Raw genomic sequence first — 19,224 nt, 5'->3', positions numbered from 1 at the left:
CCCACTTGAAGGTGGCGGACCAGGTTCGTCTGAGGAAGGGGTGGGTGGGGCAGGTTTTTCACTCAGGATTGGACGCGAAGAACCGGGGGGTGGCGATTCTGGTGGGGAAGAGGGTGGCGTTTGAGGCGGTGTCGGACAAGGAGGGCAGATATATTATGGTGAAGGGTAGGCTGCAGGGAGAGAAGGTGGTGCTGGTTAATGTATATGCCCCGAATTGGGATGATGCTGGCTTCATGAGGCGCTTGTTGTGCCGCATTCCGGGCCTAGAGGCAGGGGGCCTGATCATGGGGGGAGACTTTAACACAGTGCTGGATCCCCCACTGGACCGATCCAGTTCAAGGATGGGTAGTAGACCGGCGGCAGCCAAAGTGCTGAGGGGATTCATGGATCAGATGGGAGGGGTGGATCCCTGGAGGTTTGGGAGACCGAGAGCGCGGGAGTATTCCTTTTTCTCTCATGTCCATAGGGTTTATTCCCGTATAGATTTTTTCGTCCTGAGCAGGGGATTGATCCCGAGGGTGCAGGATGCCGAGTATTCGGCCATAGCGATTTCAGACCATGCTCCGCACTGGGTTGATCTGGAGATGGGGGAGGGGCAGGACCAGCGCCCGCTCTGGCGCCTGGATGTGGGGCTGCTGGCTGATGAGGAGGTGTGTAGGAGGGTCCGGAGAAGTATTGAGGGGTATCTTGATACCAATGACACGGGGCAGGTCCGGGTGGGGATGGTCTGGGAGGCTCTGAAAGCAGTGATCCGGGGGGAGCTGATCTCCATCCGGGCCCATAGGGAAAGGAGGGAGAGGAAGGAGAGGGAGAGACTGGTGGGGGATCTCCTGGATGTGGACAGGAGGCACCGGAGGAGGGGTTGCTGGGGGAACGGCGTAGTTTGCAGGCCAAATTTGACTTGTTGACCACCAGAAAGGTGGAGACACAGTGGAGGAGGTCGCAGGGCGCGGTATATGAGTATGGGGAGAAGGCGAGCAGGATGTTGGCGCATCAGCTCCGTAGGCGCGATGCGGCTAGGGAAATTGGTGGAGTGACGGATGGGGGTGGGAATGTAGTGCAGAAGGGGACAGAAGTAAATGGGGTCTTTAGGGACTTCTACGAGGAACTGTACCGGTCGGAACCTCTGATGGGGAGAGGGGGGGTGGAGAGCTTCATGAACAGGCTATGTTTCCCAAGGGTTCAAGAAGAGCTGGTAGAGGGGCTGGGGGCGCCGCTAGAGCTGGAGGAGCTAGTCAGGGGGATTGGACAAATGCAGTCAGGTAAGGCCCCGGGGCCGGACGGGTTCCCGGTGGAATTTTATAAAAAGTATGCGGACCTGGTGGGCCCCCTGTTGGTGCGAGCCTTCAATGAGGCATGGGAGGGGATGGCTTTGCCCCCGACGATGTCGCGGGCACTGATCTCTCTGATCCTAAAGCGGGATAAGGACCCCTTGCAGTGTGGATCATACAGGCCTATCTCGCACCTCAATGTTGACGCCAAGTTGCTGGCGAAGATCCTGGCCACCAGGATGGAGGATTGTGTGCCGGGGTGATACACGAAGATCAGACAGGATTCGTTAAGGGACGGCAGCTCAACACGAATGTGCGGAGACTGCTAAATGTTATCATGATGCCGGCAGTGGAGGGGGAGGCGGAGATAGTGGTGGTGCTGGACGCAGAGAAAGCGTTTGATAGAGTTGAGTGGGGGTACCTGTGGGAGGTGCTGGAGCGGTTCGGATTTGGGGAGGGATTCATCAAATGGGTGAGGCTGCTCTATGTGGCTCCGATGGCGAGTGTAGTTACAAATGGAAGGAGATCGGAGTACTTTAGGCTCTACCGTGGGACCAGGCAGGGGTGTCCCCTGTCCCCCTTGCTCTTTGCACTGCCGATTGAGCCTCTGGCTATGGCATTGAGGGAGTCAGGGAGATGGAGGGGTCTGGTGCGGGGTGGGGAGGAACATCGGTATCGCTGTATGCGGACGACCTGCTGTTGTATGTGGCGGACCCAAAAGGGGGAATGCCGGGGGTGATGGAGCTTTTAGCGGAATTTTGGGGCTTCTCGTGCTACAAGTTAAATTTAGGCAAGAGTGAGGTATTTGTAGTACACCCGGGAGATCAGGAGGAGGAAATTGGGAGGCTCCCGTTTAAGAGGGCAGTGAAGAGTTTCAGATACCTGGGGGTGCAGGTGGCCAGGAGTTGGGGGACTCTCCATAAGCTTAATTTTACCAGGCTGGTGGAGCAGATGGAGGAGGAATTTAAAAGGTGGGACATGGTGCCGCTATCGCTGGCGGGTAGAGTGCAGTCCGTCAAAATGAAGGTTCTCCCGAGGTTCCTGTTCCTCTTCCAGTGTTTGCCCATCTTTATCCCTAGGGCCTTTTTTAGAAGAGTGACCAGCAGCATCATGAGCTTTGTTTGGGCGCATGGGACCCCGAGGGTGAAGAGGGTCTTCTTGGAGCGGGGTAGAGATGGGGGGGGGGGCTGGCATTACCCAATCTCTCGAGGTACTACTGGGCAGCCAATGTGTCGATTGTGCGCAAGTGGGTGATGGAGGGGGAGGGGGCAGCATGGAAACGGATGGAGAGGGCGTCCTGTGGAGATACAAGTCTGGGGGCCTTAGTAACGGCACTGTGGCCGCTCCCTCCTACGAGGTATACCACGAGTCCGGTGGTGGCGGCTACCCTCAAGATTTGGGGGCAGTGGAGGCAACATAGGGGAGAAGTGGGGGGCTAGATGGAGGCTCTGTTAAGGGGGAACCATAGGTTCGTCCTGGGGAACATTGATGGGGGATTTCAGGGTTGGCACAGAGCAGGCATCAGACAGCTGAGGGACCTGTTTATTGATGGGAGGTTTGCGAGCCTGGGGGAGTTGGAGGAGAAATTTGGGCTCCCCCCGGGAAACATGTTCAGGTATCTGCAGGTTAAGGCATTTGCTAGACGGCAGGTGGAGGGATTCCTTTCGCTTCCCGCGAGGGGGCAGAGTGACAGGGTGCTTTCGGGGGTCTGGGTTGGAGAGGGGAAGATATCTGATATCTACAAGGTTATGCAGGAGGTGGAGGAGGCGTCAGTAGAGGAGCTGAAAATTAAGTGGGAGGGGGAACTGGGGGAACAGATCGAAGACGGGACATGGGCTGATGCCTTGGAGAGGGTTAATTCTTCCTCCTCGTGTGCGCGGCTTAGCCTCATCCAATTCAAGGTGCTGCACCGGGCCCACATGACTGGGACGAGGATGAGTAGGTTCTTTGGGGGTGAAGACAGGTGTGTCAGGTGCTCGGGGAGTCCAGCGAACCATGCCCATATGTTCTGGGCATGCCCGGCACTGGAGGAGTTCTGGAAGGGGGTGGCGAGGACGGTGTCAAGGGTGGTGGGATCCAGGGTCAAGCCAGGCTGGGGACTCGTGATTTTTGGGGTTGGGGTGGAGCCGGGAGTGCAGGAGGCGAAAGAGGCCGGTGTGCTGGCCTTTGCGTCCCTAGTAGCCCGGCGAAGGATCTTGCTACAATGGAAGGATGCGAGGCCCCCAAGCGTGGAGACCTGGATCAATGATATGGCGGGTTTTATCAAGCTAGAGAAGGTCAAATTCGCCCTGAGAGGATCGACACAAGGGTTCTTTAGGCGGTGGCAACCTTTCCTCGACTTTCTGGCTCAACGATAGGGTACTGGGACAATAGCAGCAGCAACCCGGGGGGGGAAAGGGGGAGGGAAAGGGGGGGGGGGGGGGCGATGACTATGTTTGTTTATTTAATTTTAATTTATTTTTAAGTTCACTTGTTGTTCATTGGGGCTGACGGGGTGGGAGGGAGGGGATAAATGCGTTGTTACGGTTTGGGGGGTGTTACAGTTTTTATGGGTTATTTTGTTGCATTTCATTGTTTGTTGTTATATTTTATATTTTCTGTAAAAAATTTCCAATAAAAATTATTTAAAAAAAAAAATAAGTTGGGCGGTTGCTAAGCCCGAGACACTACACTTGTAGTGTCCCCCACCTTTCCACCTCCTCCAACCTAAGGGGTTGAGTGAATATCAGGTAAACTCTTCCTTTCTTTTTCTTGTTTTATCTCGAGGGGATGGTAGGGAAGGCAGTGCAATGTTCCCCCTGCAGAATGTTTGAGGTGAGGGACGCCGTCAGTCTGATGTCCCTGCTGATTTCATCTGTGGGAAGTGCACCCAACTCCAGCTCCTCAGAAACCGTGTTAGGGAACTGGAGCTGGCGTTAGATGAACTTCGGATCATTCGGGAGGTAGAGGTCGTCATAGATAGAAGCTTCAGGGATGTAGTTACTCCGAAGAATGAAGATAGATGGGTGACGGTGAGAGGGGCTGGGAGGAAGCAGTCAGTACAGGGATCCCCTGTGGTCGTTTCCCTTAGTAACAAGTATACCACTTTAGATACGGGGGGGGGGGGGGGGGGTAGACTTACCAGGGGTACAGGTCTCTGGCACAGAGTCTGTCCCTGTTGCTCAGAAGGGAAGGGGGGAGAGGAGCAGAGCATTAGGCATTGGAGACTCCATAGTTAGGGGGATAGATAGGAGATTCTGTGGGAACGAGAGAGACTCGCGGTTGGTGTGTTGCCTCACAGGTGCCAGGAACCGTGATGTCTTGGATCGTGTTTTCAGGATCCTTAAGGGGAAGGGGGAGGGGGAGAGCCCCAAGTCGTGGTCCACATAGGCACCAACGACATAGGTAGGAAAAGGGATAGGGATGTAAGGCAGGAATTCAGGGAGCTATGGTAGAAACTTAGAGCTAGAACAAATAGAGTTATTATCTCTGGGTTATTACCCGTGCCACGTGCTAGCAAGATGAGGAATAGGGAGAGCAGTTGAACACGTGGCTACAGGGATGGTGCAAGAGGGAGGGTTTCAGACATCTGGATAATTGGGGCTCATTCTGGGGTAGGTGGGACCTCTACAAACGGGATGGTCTACACCTGGACCAGAGGGGTGCCAATATTCTGGGGGGGAAATTTGCTGATGCTCTTCGGGAGGGTTTAAACTAATTCAGCAGGGGGTTGGGAACCTGAATTGTAGCTCCAGTATACAGGAGGTTGAGAGTAGTGAGGTCACGAGTAAGGTTTCAAGGTTGCAGGAGTGTACCGGCAGGCAGGAAGGTGGTTTAAAGTGTGTCTACTTCAATGCCAGGAGCATCCGGAATAAGGTGGGTGAACTTGCAGCACGGGTTGGTACCTGGGACTTCGATGTTGTGGCCATTTTGGAGACATGGCTAGAGCAGGGACAGGAATGGCTGTTGCAGGTTCCGGGGTTTAGATATTTCAGTAAGCTCACAGAAGGTGGTGAAAGTGGGGGAGGGGTGGCATTGTTCGTCAAGGACAGTATTACGGTGGCAGAAAGGATGTTTGATGAGGACTCGTCTACTGAGGTAGTATGGGCTGAGGTTAGAAACAGGAAAGGAGAGGTCACCCTGTTGGGAGTTTTCTATAGGCCTCCGAAAAGTTCCAGAGATGTAGAGGAAAGGATTGCAAAGATGATTCTGGATAGGAGTGAAAGTAACAGGGTAGTTGTTATGGGGGACTTTAACTTTCCAAATATTGACTGGAAACGCTATAGATCGAGTACTTTAGATGGGTTCGTTTTTGTCCAATGTGTGCAGGAGGGTTTCCTGGCACAGAATGTAGATAGGCCAACAAGAGGCGAGGCCACATTGGATTTGGTACTGGGTAATGAACCAGGAAAGGTGCTAGATTTGGAGGTAGGTGAGCACTTTGGTGATAGTGACCACAATTCAGTTACGTTTACTTTAGTGATGGAAAAGGATAGGTATATACCGCAGGGCAAGAGTTATAGCTGGGGGAAAGGCAATTATGATGCAATGAGGCAAGACTTGGGATACATAGGATGAGGAAGGAAACTGCAGGGGATGGGCACAATTGAAATGAAAATGAAATGAAAATCGCTTATTGTCACGAGTAGGCTTCAATGAAGTTACTGTGAAAAGCCCCTTGTCGCCACATTCCAGCGCCTGTTCGGGGAGGCTGGTACGGGAATTGAACCGTGCTGCTGGCCTGCCTTGGTCTGCTTTAAAAAGCCAGCGATTTAGCCCAGTGTGCTAAACCAGCCCCTTTATGTGGAGCTCGTTCAAGGAACAGCTACTGCTGATAAGGATGTACCTGTCAGGCAGGGAGGAAGTGGTCGAGCGAGGGAACCGTGGTTTACGAAAGTAGTTGAATCACTTGTCAAGAGGAAGAAGGAGGCTTATGTAAAGATGAGACGTGACGGTTCAGTTAGGGCGCTCGAGAGTACAAGTTAGCTGGGAAGAACCTAAAGAGAGAGCTAAGAAGAGCCAGGAGGGGACATGAGAAGTCTTTTGACAGGTAGGATCAAGGATAACCCTAAAGCTTTCTATAGGTATGTCAGGAATAAAAGAATGACGAGGGTAATAGTAGGGCCAATCAAGGACAGTGGTGGGAAGTTGTGTGTGGAGTCCGAGGAGATAGGAGAGGTGCTAAATGAATATTTTTCGTCAGTATTCGCGCAGGAAAAAGACAATGTTGTCGAGGAGAATACTGAGATACAGGCTACTAGACTAGAAAGGCTTGAGGTTCATAAGGAGGAAGTGTTAGCAACTCTGGAAAGTGTGAAAATAGATAAGTTCCCTGGGCTGGATGGGATTTATCCTAGGATTCTCTGGGAAGCTAGGGAGGAGATCGCTGAGCCTTTGGCTTTGATCTTTATGTCGTCAGTGTTTACAGGAATAGTGCCAGAATACTGGAGGATAGCAAATGTTGTCCCCTTGTTCAAGAAGGGGAGTAGAGACAACCCCGGTAACTATAGACCAGTGAGCCTTACTTCTGTTGTGGGCAAAGTCTTGGAAAGGTTTATAAGAAATAGGATTTATAATCATCCAGAAAGGAATAATTTGATTAGGGATAGTCAACACGGTTTTGTGAAGGGTAGGTCGTGCCTCACAAACCTCATTGAGTTCTTTGAGAAGGTGACCAAACAGGTGGACGAGGGTAAAGCAGTTGATGTGGTGTATATGGATTTCAGTAAAGCGTTTGATAAGGTTCCCTACAGTTGGTTATTGCAGAAAATACGGAGGCATGGGACTCAGCGTGATTTAGCAGTTTGGATCAGAAATTGGCTTGCTATAAGAAGACAGAGGGTGGTGGTTGATGTGAAATGTTCAGCCTGGAGTTCAGTTACTAGTGGTGTACCACAAGGATCTGTTTTGGGGCCACTGCTGTTTGTCATTTTTATAAATGACCTGGTGGAGGGTGTAGAAGGATGGGTGAGTAAATTTGCAGATGACACGAAAGTCAGTGCAGCTGTGGACAGTGCGAAAGGATGTTGCAGGTTACAGAGGGGCATAGATAAGCTGCAGAGCTGGTCTGAGAGGTGGTAAATGGAGTTTAATGCAGAAAAGTGAGATGATTCATTTTGGAAGGAGTAACAGGAATACAGAGTACTGGGCTAACGGTAAGATTCTTGGTAGTGTGGACGAGCATAGAGATCTCGGTGTCCACGCACATAGATCCCTGAAAGTTGCCACCCAGGTTGATAGGGCTGTTAAGAAGGCGTACGGTGTGTTAGCTTTTATCGGTAGAGGGATTGAGTTTCAGAGCCATGAGGTCATGTTGCAGCTGCACAAAACTCTGGTGCGGCCGCATTTGGAGTATTGCGTGCAGTTCTGGTCGCCGCATTATAGGAAGGATGTGGAAGCATTGGAAAGGTGCAGAGGAGATTTACCAGGATGTTGCCTGGGATGGAGGGAAGATCTTATGAGGTAAGGCTGAGGACTTGAGGCTGTTTTCGTTAGAGAGAAGAAGGTTAAGAGGTGACTTAATTGAGGCATACAAGATGATCAGAGGATTAGATAGGGTGGACAGTGAGAGCCTTTTTCCTCGGATGGTGATGGCTAGCACGAGGCGACATAGCTTTAAATTGAGGGATGATAGATATAGGACAATTGTCAGAGGTAGGTTCTTTACTCAGAGTGTAGTAAGGGTGTGGAATGCCAACATTAAGAGCATTTAAATGGTCATTGGATAAACATATGGATGACAAGGGAATAGTGTAGATGGGCTTTAGAGTGGTTTCACAGATTGGTGCAACATCGAGGGCCAAAGGGCCTGTACTGCGCTGTAATGTTCTATGTAATTCTGCTGTATAATAGTCCTGTGAAGCACCATGGAATATTCTGTTACATCAAAATCGCTATTAATAAATATGAATTATTTTAGAATTGTGGACTTTCATTATTTAATCTTATAAACATCCTGTAGATTCGGGTTAGTTCTATAAGTAGATTCAGGTTAGTTTTTCCTATAATCAACTGTGCATGGCAGGCAACGCAGAATTGGTTATTTTTCTTTTCTGACAGTTTTTAAAGATGTTAACCAACAGTGGATTGAACTGAGGTGCAAGAGATCAAAAAGGGCTTTTAGTGAGGCCAAGCCTTGTAAGGAGCCACATCAGGCTTGGGAATGTGATCTGCAGAAATACAGTGAGTAACAACTCAAATATATTACAGCCACGTGGGCTTGCTACAGTGGAAAGATGAAATAGTAATGATGACGGATGTGTCATTTAACAGGCATTAATACACCGTCAAAAGAGTGCAGACGAGATGCAAACAGATAGCAGCAATGTTTGAAGATATTAAATTCTCAGTCGAGCTGTTCCAAACAATACGTTTAAATATTTCTTCAAATTTCATAGGATTAAACAGTGCATCAATAGGTATTGAAATGACAGTTGCCATGAATACTTGGACCTTTCCAGACTGCAACTCTGGGACAAAACATTGCGATCTTATTTACTTTAACAATTGGATAATTTCAGTCCCAAACATAAACAAGCTCAATGAAGAAATTCAAGGTCAAATGAAACCTAAAGGTGAATGAAGTAGCCAAAATATTTTTTTGCTTTTAAGCATCACCAATTGGGTGAATTCTACCAGTTATGTGTAGCTTTGAGGGCTATGATCATAATCCCCATAAAACATCACCCCCTTTAAAAATTCATTCACGGATGTGGGTGCTGCTGGCAAAGCTGGCATTCATTGCCCATCCCAATACAACTGAGTAGTTTGCCAGGCCATATCAGAGGGCATTTAAGAGTCCCCCAAGACACCAGAGTTACAGACCAGGGAAACTGAAAGAGGCTAAGTGGAGGGGAGAGCAGATGAAAAGAGGGTTAAGCTTAGGCTGTTTTATCTGAACATTGCTGGAGCATTAAGCATTGCTTCTGGCATCTCTGCACGATAACTGATTATGGAGAGGTATCTTCCTTTCTAGTACCGGAGGCTCCATGCTAGTATCCAGCACTGCCAAAGCATTAATCCCATTAATATAAAAAAACACAACAATGTTTACCTTAGTGTTGACCGAATACAAATGTTTTGTAATTTTTTTTGAAGGATTACTTTAACATGGAAAACAACATGCTGTGTACCTGCACCAAAATCACATGCTTCTTTGGCAAATATAATTTTCTGTAAATTCCTGGCATGGCTTTTCATGTGTAATTAGATTGAAACATTTATCAGAATTGATGGATGCCTCCACTTTTTAAAGGAACAAAGTCGAAGCTTTTGAGCAACCCTGCACCAAACACCAAAAAGAGAGCCCCTCGAAATCAACCCAACCTCACCCTAATGCACACACAAAGCAATAGATTATTTTCATTGAATATTACAGGCAAACATATTTCCTAGGCTTCCAACTTGTGATAACTATATCATCTAGAAACACTTGAGCTGCGGTATGACATAGAAACAAACTGTACATTTTGAAAGCTGTAAAAGAAATTCACCATTCAAAGGGTTAATGGCCATACTTTCATAAACAGATTAGTCAACATTTTCAAGTGTCTTGTGAAGGAAAGGATTTCAACTTCTAGCACAGTGCTTTATACACAATCAAACCTTAACAGAGGCAAATATTTATTTTTTAAAAAACAGCATTTAGTTTTTAAATAATATTCCAGGTGGATGAATTTCTACACACACATACAGGATATATCCTATATAAAAATCTACTAAATAAAGCATACCCAAGAATTACTAACCTTTTCTCAGTTGATTACATTTAAAAGCTCCGGGGAAAATAAAGAGAGAAAAAAACAGCGGCATTTTATAGCCCGGAGGTAGAATTTTGCACTCTATAGTCGCAGTTACTTTAGCTTTTTCCTGTTTTATCCATTTATTAGAGGTTTTATGTAATTTTTCTTTGTCCTCTGGTGTACTGTAGGTGGTTCTTGTTATGTAAGTCTTGTCACTACACATTGCAGACATTTTCACAAAATGCAGACCCTACTGTCGAGCTTGCTTCAGTTGTTATTACCTTCTCCCCATCCATTTGTTATGCAAGTTAAAAATCCCTGCTCTGCAACATTTTGTGCCATGGAACGTCTTCTCTATCATCAGTGTAATGCTGGCACACAGTAGATCACAAATGCTTTCCATCCTCCACAGCAGCTGAATGACACTTTCTTGACTATTATTTCTTTACGAATGACATGCCACTGAACAGAGAAGACTGGTTGATTTTTTTTTTGCAGGGAGCAATTTTTACTGAGCGTGAAGATTAATTGGCAAATGTGTTTGTGAAAATTTCCACAGTGCCCACCTTCCTGGATGAAGAGGGCTATAGAGAGACACCCCCGAGGGAAAAACAAATGGAAATTGAGAAAAAATGCACACACAGACACACACACGCACAGCTTGGTTTGAAAAAAAAACTTGGGAAGAAAAGCATTAATTTGAAGCACATCAGTGTGACATCTGAGATCAATTTCCTGCATTGCCTCACTCACCAAATGTAGACGAAAATCTATCATTTATCTATAGATTTTTTTCTGTTTCTTTTCCCCCCTCACTTTTTGCCTCACACTACACTACTAATTTTTAAATGACAAGATCCTCTTTCTAAATGCATCATGAGAATGCAATAATAATGAACTAGGCCCATTAACAAAGATATTGCAAAAATAAAGGTTCCATTACCTTCAACCCCAGTACCATTTGTTCTCAAAACTGGCACAAAAAGATGCTCATTAAGCTTGAAGCCATCTGGCTCTAAGTGCTGTATTACCGAAGGAGAATTCTGTAAAAAAAAGTATAAATGATACAGATGGGAATGGCCAGTTTTCGTTTAGTGTAGGTCATTGTTAAAGCCTTTTCTGTACAATAGAAAAACTGAAAACATTGAATCGTTCGCATAAAAGACCAATCCTTAACAAATGTAAATTCTGTGTGCAGTGTAAACAAATGAAATCGCACTGCAGTCCCACTTTTCAGCTGGAATATAACATTTATAGGTTCCTTCACTTAAACCGGGGGTGGGGGGCGTTGGGGGAGAGAGACAGCATGAGTGAAAGAGAGTAAGAGAGAAACGCACACATGCACATAAACATATTGTGTGTGTATAAACATATATATACATACATATATACACACACACATATATATAGAGATGGAGGCACGTTTGTTATTCTTGTTATGTGATCTACAGCCAGACACCAGAAAAGACTATACAATTAAGTTTGCCTCATCTTTCTCTCCTCCCCCCTCAGTCTCCCGGAGGTACAGCATGCTTTTAATTTAAGACTCTGAACACTGCCAGCATTTTAAACATCACAATTTTCCTGTTATTGTCCTCAGACATAGGCACTAAAATGCAGACACAGTTAAAATAGACCACACAAATACAGTGCCCGTCCATCAGTCTATTCCACATTCACTGGCATCTAAACATGCCTCCATTTTACTCTGGAAAGCTGGGATGGGGGAGCAGGGAGATGCTGATCGCGCTTTTTAGGATCAAATACCTTCTAAATAATAAATCAGCTACAATCTGTCATAAAATATTTATCAATAACAAAGATCTGACTGATGGAGTTATTTAAAAATTAGACACTTTGATTTACTTGATATTTGCAGTGATGTAGTGCTCCACTGTATTCAGAAAGCCATAAGACTACAGTTCCTGACAAAAATCATTGGGTAGGAGAGGGTTACACAATTTGTTCCCTTACCCAAGTATTGGAACAGCATCAAGACTTAAAAGGAGTACAACAAAAATGGATGTCGATAAGATAGTCGCACTTAATTATTTGTTTTTCAATGGCTCACTTAAAGTACTACAAGCTCCAAGCTCTTAAAGGAACCTGCTCATCTTACAACATGTGGACAAAGATACAATAATCCACTGGTCTACTCAAACTAGCAAAGATACCAACTGTTTTGGAAACCTGTTGTAATTTTCAGAATGTTTAGGAATAGTTTCAATGTTATGGGGCTGGATTCTTCACTGGTGGGATTCTCTGTTGCGCCGGCAGCGCACCCACGCCCCCACACCCGGAGATTTGCCGACGGAGTGAGGCTGCTCACAATGGGAAACCCCATTGGCCGGCTGGCGGGACGGAGAATCCTGCTGCTGGCGGGGGTACACAGCACCAGAAAACTGGTGCTGCTTGGTGGAGAATCCTGCCCATGGTTCGTATCACATCTTTGAAACACTTCCCAAACCTCAACAACAATTACAGCAAACTTCATCACCACCACACTGAAAGACCCAAAAATGCTCCATGAAATTTCTGTCATGCAATTTTCTTTCTCTCTGAGGCAATCTGTTAATATATATTAAGTCAAACACAACTGAAAGTTATTAGTTGGCGCTGGCTCTGTTGGCAGCACTCTCACCTGATTCAGAAGGTTGTGGATTCATGCCCCATTGACTTGAGTCCTGAGTACAAAATTTAGCAGACACGGCCAGTTTAGTACTGAGTGAGTGCTGCATTGTCAGGGGTGCTATATTTTGGACGGGATGTTAAACTGAGGATCCATGTGCCCTCTTACAAGTTGTAAAAGATCTCATGGCACTATTTTGAAGAGCAGGAGAGTTCTCCATAGATTTCTGGCCAATATTTATCCTTCACCAACATTAATAACAGATGGTTATTATCAATTGCTTTTGTTGGGAGCTTGCTGTGCATTTCCTACATTACAACATTGACTTCACTTAAAAAAAAAGTGCTCGATTAGCTGAAACCCATACAGGTTGTGAAAGGCGTTGTACAAATGCAAGTCTCTTTTTCCTTTCATGCAACTGAGATTAATTCCCATTATTTAACAGGCAATGCAATACAGAAACCTATATCTTTCAGTGACATATCTTCATTAATATACTATTGGTCACATGATGCTGTACTTACATTGTCATTGGCTCGATAATTTTGTCAAACATAAAACAAAGTGAGTTGATCAAGGGACCAAATCGCATACCTCAGCAAAAACAAACAAAAATCACAGAAAAAATGTCCTATTTAAATTAGCAAATATTTGAGAAGGAATTAAAGACCATAATTCAATCAATGAGGGACTAAAACTTTGGAGCTCTGTACGATCTTTAGCTGAAGGAAATACCTTTTATATACTTTCAGGTTTCAATATATATCATTTTTCCACTTTGGTGTATTACTTTTGTATGATCAACTCAATAATAGTTCAACAGAAACAGGATCAAAATAATCACAAGGCTTTTTAACTGTGGAAGGCAAATTCAAAGAGAATTGTTTTTTTAAGATTTATGGTACCAGTTACATGGTGAACAATCTGTACTGTCACAAACTTCTATCATGACAACCCTGTAATATAGAAGCCAGGGATGTTGACCACAGATACTGCACTGATACCACTGAGATGCTCCCAAACTAGGTGACTGCATGATTCACACAACTCTTCTGCTTCTTATTACAATAATTTAGAGACTGAGTGCATCAATTTGTGCTCCCGAATTAGAATTCACTGCCAACTCCTCATAGTCACATGTGTGAGCTCGAAGCAATAATGATTGGTGGCATCTCGTCCTCCAGCCTCCAAGGGATGGAAATGACATGAAGTGCCAGTAATGCTGAGCAACGTACTATTGGACAGCTCAAATCCCCACTGCCTGGCTGAAAGCATGGTTGAGTTGACGTTATTGAATATGACACAGAGAGCACACAGTACACAGAAAACCTTAGCTCTCTTATAGGAAGTAGGCAAACACACTACATGTTCATGAACAAATGAATCCATTAATAGTTTAATATCTGAACACTGTTTGTGAGTATGTCGTTCCAGACACTTCTGAGAATTCCTTTCAATGTTTTTTCTTCCTTGCAATGTTTTTTCTTCCTTGCACATGGTTTTTTGCTCTTTTCCTGAACAGGAAAAGGAGACCTGGTGTTATCTTTTTTGCCAGTAATATTTCTCGCAGCTCATGGCAGGACAGCGTGTTTTATAGTTTGATGGAAAACTTAAAAATTTAATTGTGAAGCCTCAAGGCTTTGTCAGTTCTGCTTGAGTTTGAAGCTGAAAAATCCAACTTTCATGCTTCTCTCGTTCCCTCCCTATTTTGACACTCCACATCACCAAAAAAATGAGCGACAGTTTTACCTCCCCTGCTGACTAAATTGTTGACGGCTAAATCATGAGCCAGGGTTGGAAGGTTATTCATTGCACGCTTTTGAAGTCTCTACCTGAACAAAAAAGGATGTGTGTTGAGGATTCATGAGATGCAGAATTTTGTAATTTGTAACTGGCAAATAATAAAAGATGCAAAGATCATGAACAACTTATTAATTTAGTGATATCAATGCAACAACTATTTCCCCTCCCCCTTGCTATTTGTTTGCTGGAGAAATAAAATTTGTTCCCATCTGTCACCGACACAGAAAATCAAACAGAGCTGAGTCAGCTTTAAAGTGAAATAATACTAATCTTTATCAATGTCAGAAGTAAGCTTACATTAATTAACACTGCAATGAAGTTACTGTGAAAATCCCAGTCGTCACATTCTGGTGCCAGTTCAGGTACACTGAGGGAGAATTCAAAATGTCCAATCCACCTAACCTGCACATCTTTGAACTGTGGGAGGAAACCAGAGCACCCGGAGGAAACCCACGCAGACACGGGAAGAACGTGCAGACTCTGCACAGAATGTGACGCAAGCTGGGAATCGAACCCAGGCCTCTGGCGCTGTGAAGCAACAGTGCTGACCACTGTGCTACCTGGCTGCCCATGGAGCTCCCCCTCAGAAACTTTGGATTGTCAGTTTATGTTTAGTATGTATTGTGGGCAGCACGGTAGCATTGTGGAAAGCACAATCGCTTCACAGCTCCAGGGTCCCAGGTTCGATTCCGGCTTGGGTCACTGTCTGTGCGGAGTCTGTACATCCTCCCCGTGTGTGTGGGGGTTTCCTCCGGGTGCTCCGGTTTCCTCCCACAGTCCAAAGATATGCAGGTTAGGTGGATTGGCCATGATAAATTGCCCTTAGTGCCCAAAATTGCCCTTAGTGTTGGGTGGGGTTGCTGGGTTATGGGGATAGGGTGGAGGTGTTAACCTTGGGTAGGGTGCTCTTTCCGGGAGCCAGTGCAGACTCGATGGGCCGAATGGCCTCCTTCTGCACTGTAAATTCTATGTAAAATCTATGTATTAATTATTTTGATATTAGCATTGTTTAATTATCAAGACAAATACTACAGGGCCAGAATGGCACACAGACTGGTTACACCCAGACACAATGACCTCAATGACCACATGGAGATACAATAGCATGGGTCTCACTGGAAAAGTCTTATGATAGTAAACTCGGGTTCAATGTTGGACTGGACAGGAACAATATGGAGTCACCATTTTCCTGGTTCTTCGCCAAGTATCTGCATCTTCCCTTTGTATGTAGAGCTCCATTTCAATGACATATAAAGCTGGCAATATCGATCAAGAGAGCTGCTTGTACGGAGAGAAAAAATACTTCTGTCAACTGAGCGTGTGCGTGCATACACACACACATAGATAACTGTCGTGCGGAAACCGCATGTTCTCCCCATATCTGCATGGGTTTCTCTGGGTGCTCCGGTTTCCTCCCACAAGTCCCAAAAGACATGCTGTTAGGTGAATTGGACATTCTGAATTCTCCCTCCGTGTACCCGAAGAGGTGCCGGAGTGTGGCGACTAGGGGATTTTCACAGTCACTTCATTGCAGTGTCAATGTAAGCCTATTTGTGACAATAAAGATTATTATTATTAAAACAATCATGGTTGATATTGGACTACACAGAAGCACGCAATAATTGCCAATAACGTTTCTGAGAGTCCAGTGTAAGTTTCAGAACAAAGGTAATAAATACAAAATACTATATGCGTGCATATATTGAGGAAGATTACTGGAATATACACATTTCAAGTGCTGTGCAATTTGTTGCTTAAGCCTGCGTTTCAGAGACTTCCGGTTGCGGCTATGCGGAGCTAAGCCGCACGTTCGGCAGCTCCCGCCAGGAACGGACTTTTGGGCACTTTTAAGGGCCCCCAGCGGTACTTGCTCGACGATTCCCGACGTGGGAAGGTGTCTGCAGCGGATCCCCAGTGGTCTATGGTCTGGACCAGGAGTGGGGCCAGCAAAATAGCGGTGGCAGCGCCTAAGAAAAAGCGGGGGAAGAAAATCAAGATGGCGGCCGGCAGAGGCCTCGAGGAATGGAGGCAGTGGGCGCAGGAGCAGCAGGAGACTCTCCAGCGCTGTTTTCGGGAGCTAAAAGTGGAGCTGCTAGACTCGCTGAAGGCGAATACGGACAAGCTGCTGGCGACGCAGACAGCCCAGGGGGTGGAGATCCGGGAGCTCCGACAACAAGCCTCTGAAAGAGAGGATGAGGCCGTGGCCCTCGCAGTAAAGGTGGAGATGCATGAGGCGCTCCATAAGAAGTGGCAGGAGCGGTTCGAGGAGATGGAGAACCGGTCGAGGCGGACAAATTTGCGTATCCTGGGCCTCACAGAGGGGCTGGAGGGGTCAGACCTGGGGGCCTATGCGGTCGTTTTGCTGAACTCGCTGATGGGAGCTGGGTCCTTCCAGGGGCCCCTGGAGCTGGAGTGGGCCCACAGAATACTGGCCAAGAGGCCCAAGCCGAATGAGCCGCCACGGGCGGTGCTGGTACAGTTCCACCGGTTCGTTGACCGAGAGTGCGTGCTTAGGTGGGCCAAGGAGGAGAGGAGTAGCAAGTGGGAGAACACGGTAGTGCGGATCTACCAGGGCTGGAGTGCGGAGGTGGCTAAGCGGAGGGCCGGGTACAACCGGACGCAGGCGGTGCTCCACAGAAAGAGTGTGAAGTTTGGCATGTTACAGCCGGCGCGTCTGTGGGTCACCTACAAGGACCGCCACTTTTATTTTGAGTCCCCGGAGGAGGCGTGGGCCTTTGTGCAGGCCGAGAAGTTGGACTCTAACTGAGGGTCGGGGGTTTGTAAATAACTGTTAACTTTTGGTGGGAAGGGTCTCTGTTTTATGCTGTTTCATGCTGTTTTAAGCTGGTTTTGTGTTGTTTCTAGGGCGGGTGGGGCGCTGTCTTTTTTGCATGGGTTCGGTGGATGGGCTCGAGTTCGGGGGCAGACTTGGAGTGTGGGGAGCTGGTGGTGGGGGCCGACAAGGGGGGCTACCCTAGAGGGGGCGGGGTCGGGCAGGGGGAAAGCGCGGGCTTTTCTTTTGTTTCCCGTGCTGAGGGTGGATGAGGGCGGGGTCGGAGCTGAGAAGCACGGGCTTTTTTCCCGCGCGAGAGCGGGAGGGGGAGGAGGAGGGTCTGCTGATGGGTATGGGGGAGGAGAAGTAGCCCCACGTTGGGAGGGGTCGGAGGTGTGGCAGGAGCCACCCGGGGTCAGCAGAAGTTAGCTGGATCACGGGAGTGCTATGGAGGGAGTAACGCGGCAGGGCGGGTTCCTAGCCCGGGGGGGGGGGGGGGGGGGGGGGGGGGGGGGGGGGGAAAGAGTACCGGGTTGCTGCTGAAATGGCCAGGAAGGGGCTGGGGAATGCAGGGGGGGCCGGGGTGGGGGTTTGCCACTGGGGGAACGACCCAGCGGGGGGCGCTGGCCTGGGGCGGGCAGGGGATGGGTTATGGCTAGTCGGCAGGGGAGGGGGGGCAGGGAGCCCTCTGATCCGGCTGATAACTTGGAATGTGATGGGGCTGAATGGGCCGGTCAAACAGGCCCGGGTGTTTACGCACCTGAAGGCGGACGTGGCTATGCTCCAGGAGACGCACCTGAAGGTGGCGGACCAGGTTAGACTGAGGAAGGGCTCGGTAGGCCAGGTGTTTCATTCAGGGCTGGATGCAGAAAATCGGGGGGTGGCGATTCTGGTGGGAAAAAGGGTGTCGTTTGAGGCGTCAAAGGTGGTGGCTGACAGTGGAGGGAGGTATGTGATGGTGAGCGGCAAGTTGCAAGGGGAGGGGGTGGTGCTGGTGAATGTCTATGCCCCAAACTGGGACGATGCGGGTTTTATGCGGCGCATATTGGGCCGCGTTCCGGATCTAGAGACGGGGGGCCTGATACTGGGGGGGGGGTGACTTTAATACAGTGCTGGATCCCCCATTGGATCGATCCATGTCCAGGACGGGCAGGAGACCCGCGGCGGCTAAGGCGTTGAGGGGGTTTATGGATCAGATGGGAGGGGTGGATCCTTGGAGGTTCGCGAGGCCGAGGGCCAGGGAGTATTCATTTTTCTCCCACGTGCATGAAGCCTATTCCCGGATCGATTATTTTGTTCTGAGCAGGGGGCTGATTTCGAGGGTGGAGGATGCCGAGTATTCGGCCATAGTCATTTCGGATCATGCCCCGCACTGGGTAGACCTCGAGCTGGGGGAGGAGGGGGACCAGCGCCCACTCTGGCGCCTGGAGGTGGGGCTGCTGGCGGATGAGAAGGTGGGCGGGCGGGTTCGGGGGTGTATCAAGAGGTACAATGATAATGGGGAGGTCCGGGTGGGGACGGTTTGGGAGGCATTGAAGGCGGTGATTAGAGGGGAGTTGATTTCCGTCCGAGCCCATAGGGAGAGGGGAGAGCAAAGAGAGAGGGAGAGGTTGGTGGGGGAGATGGTGAGGGTGGACATGAGATACGCGGAGGCTCCGGAGGCGGGATTTCTGAGAGAGCGGCGTAACCTTCAGGCCAAGTTCGACTTGCTGACCACCAGAAAGGCGGGAGCTCAGTGGAGGAAGGCACAGGGAGCGGTGTACGAATATGGGGAGAAGGCGAGTAGGATGCTGGCGCATCAGCTCCGTAAATGGGATGCGGCCAGGGAGATTGGTGGAGTGACAGATAGGGGAGGAAATGTGGTGCGAATGGGGGTGGACATTAATGGGGTGTTCAGGGACTTTTATGGGGAATTGTACCGGTCCGAGCCCCCGGTGGAGGTGGGGGAATGGGGCGCTTTTTGGACAGGTTGAGATTTCCGAAGGTGGAGGAGGGGCAGGTGGAGGGGCCGGGGCGCCGGTTGAGCTG

General features: G+C 48.1%; 1 protein-coding gene across 12 annotated transcripts in view; it reads right to left on the bottom strand.

Annotated features, from left to right (window-relative positions):
- ahdc1 (AT hook, DNA binding motif, containing 1) overlaps nucleotides 1-19,224 on the bottom strand; it is a 308,161-nt gene that overhangs the window by 60,449 nt on the left and 228,488 nt on the right. For 9 of the 12 annotated variants that reach the window (XM_038795173.1, XM_038795171.1, XM_038795145.1 and 6 more), the window contains exon 2: nucleotides 10,935-11,034. The exons of 2 other annotated variants lie outside the window; for them this stretch is intronic. The gene's annotated coding sequence lies outside the window, so the exon portion shown is untranslated. Of the gene's footprint in view, nucleotides 1-9,997; nucleotides 10,601-10,934; nucleotides 11,035-19,224 lie in introns of those variants that run through there. One more of the 12 variants, XM_038795172.1, reaches the window with a different exon arrangement.

This window comes from Scyliorhinus canicula, chromosome 1, assembly GCF_902713615.1.
Source record: "Scyliorhinus canicula chromosome 1, sScyCan1.1, whole genome shotgun sequence".
NCBI classification, from domain to species: Eukaryota; Metazoa; Chordata; class Chondrichthyes; order Carcharhiniformes; family Scyliorhinidae; genus Scyliorhinus; species Scyliorhinus canicula.
The sequence above is the reverse complement of the archived record's forward strand: the minus strand, read 5'-3'. Positions and strand labels throughout refer to the sequence as shown.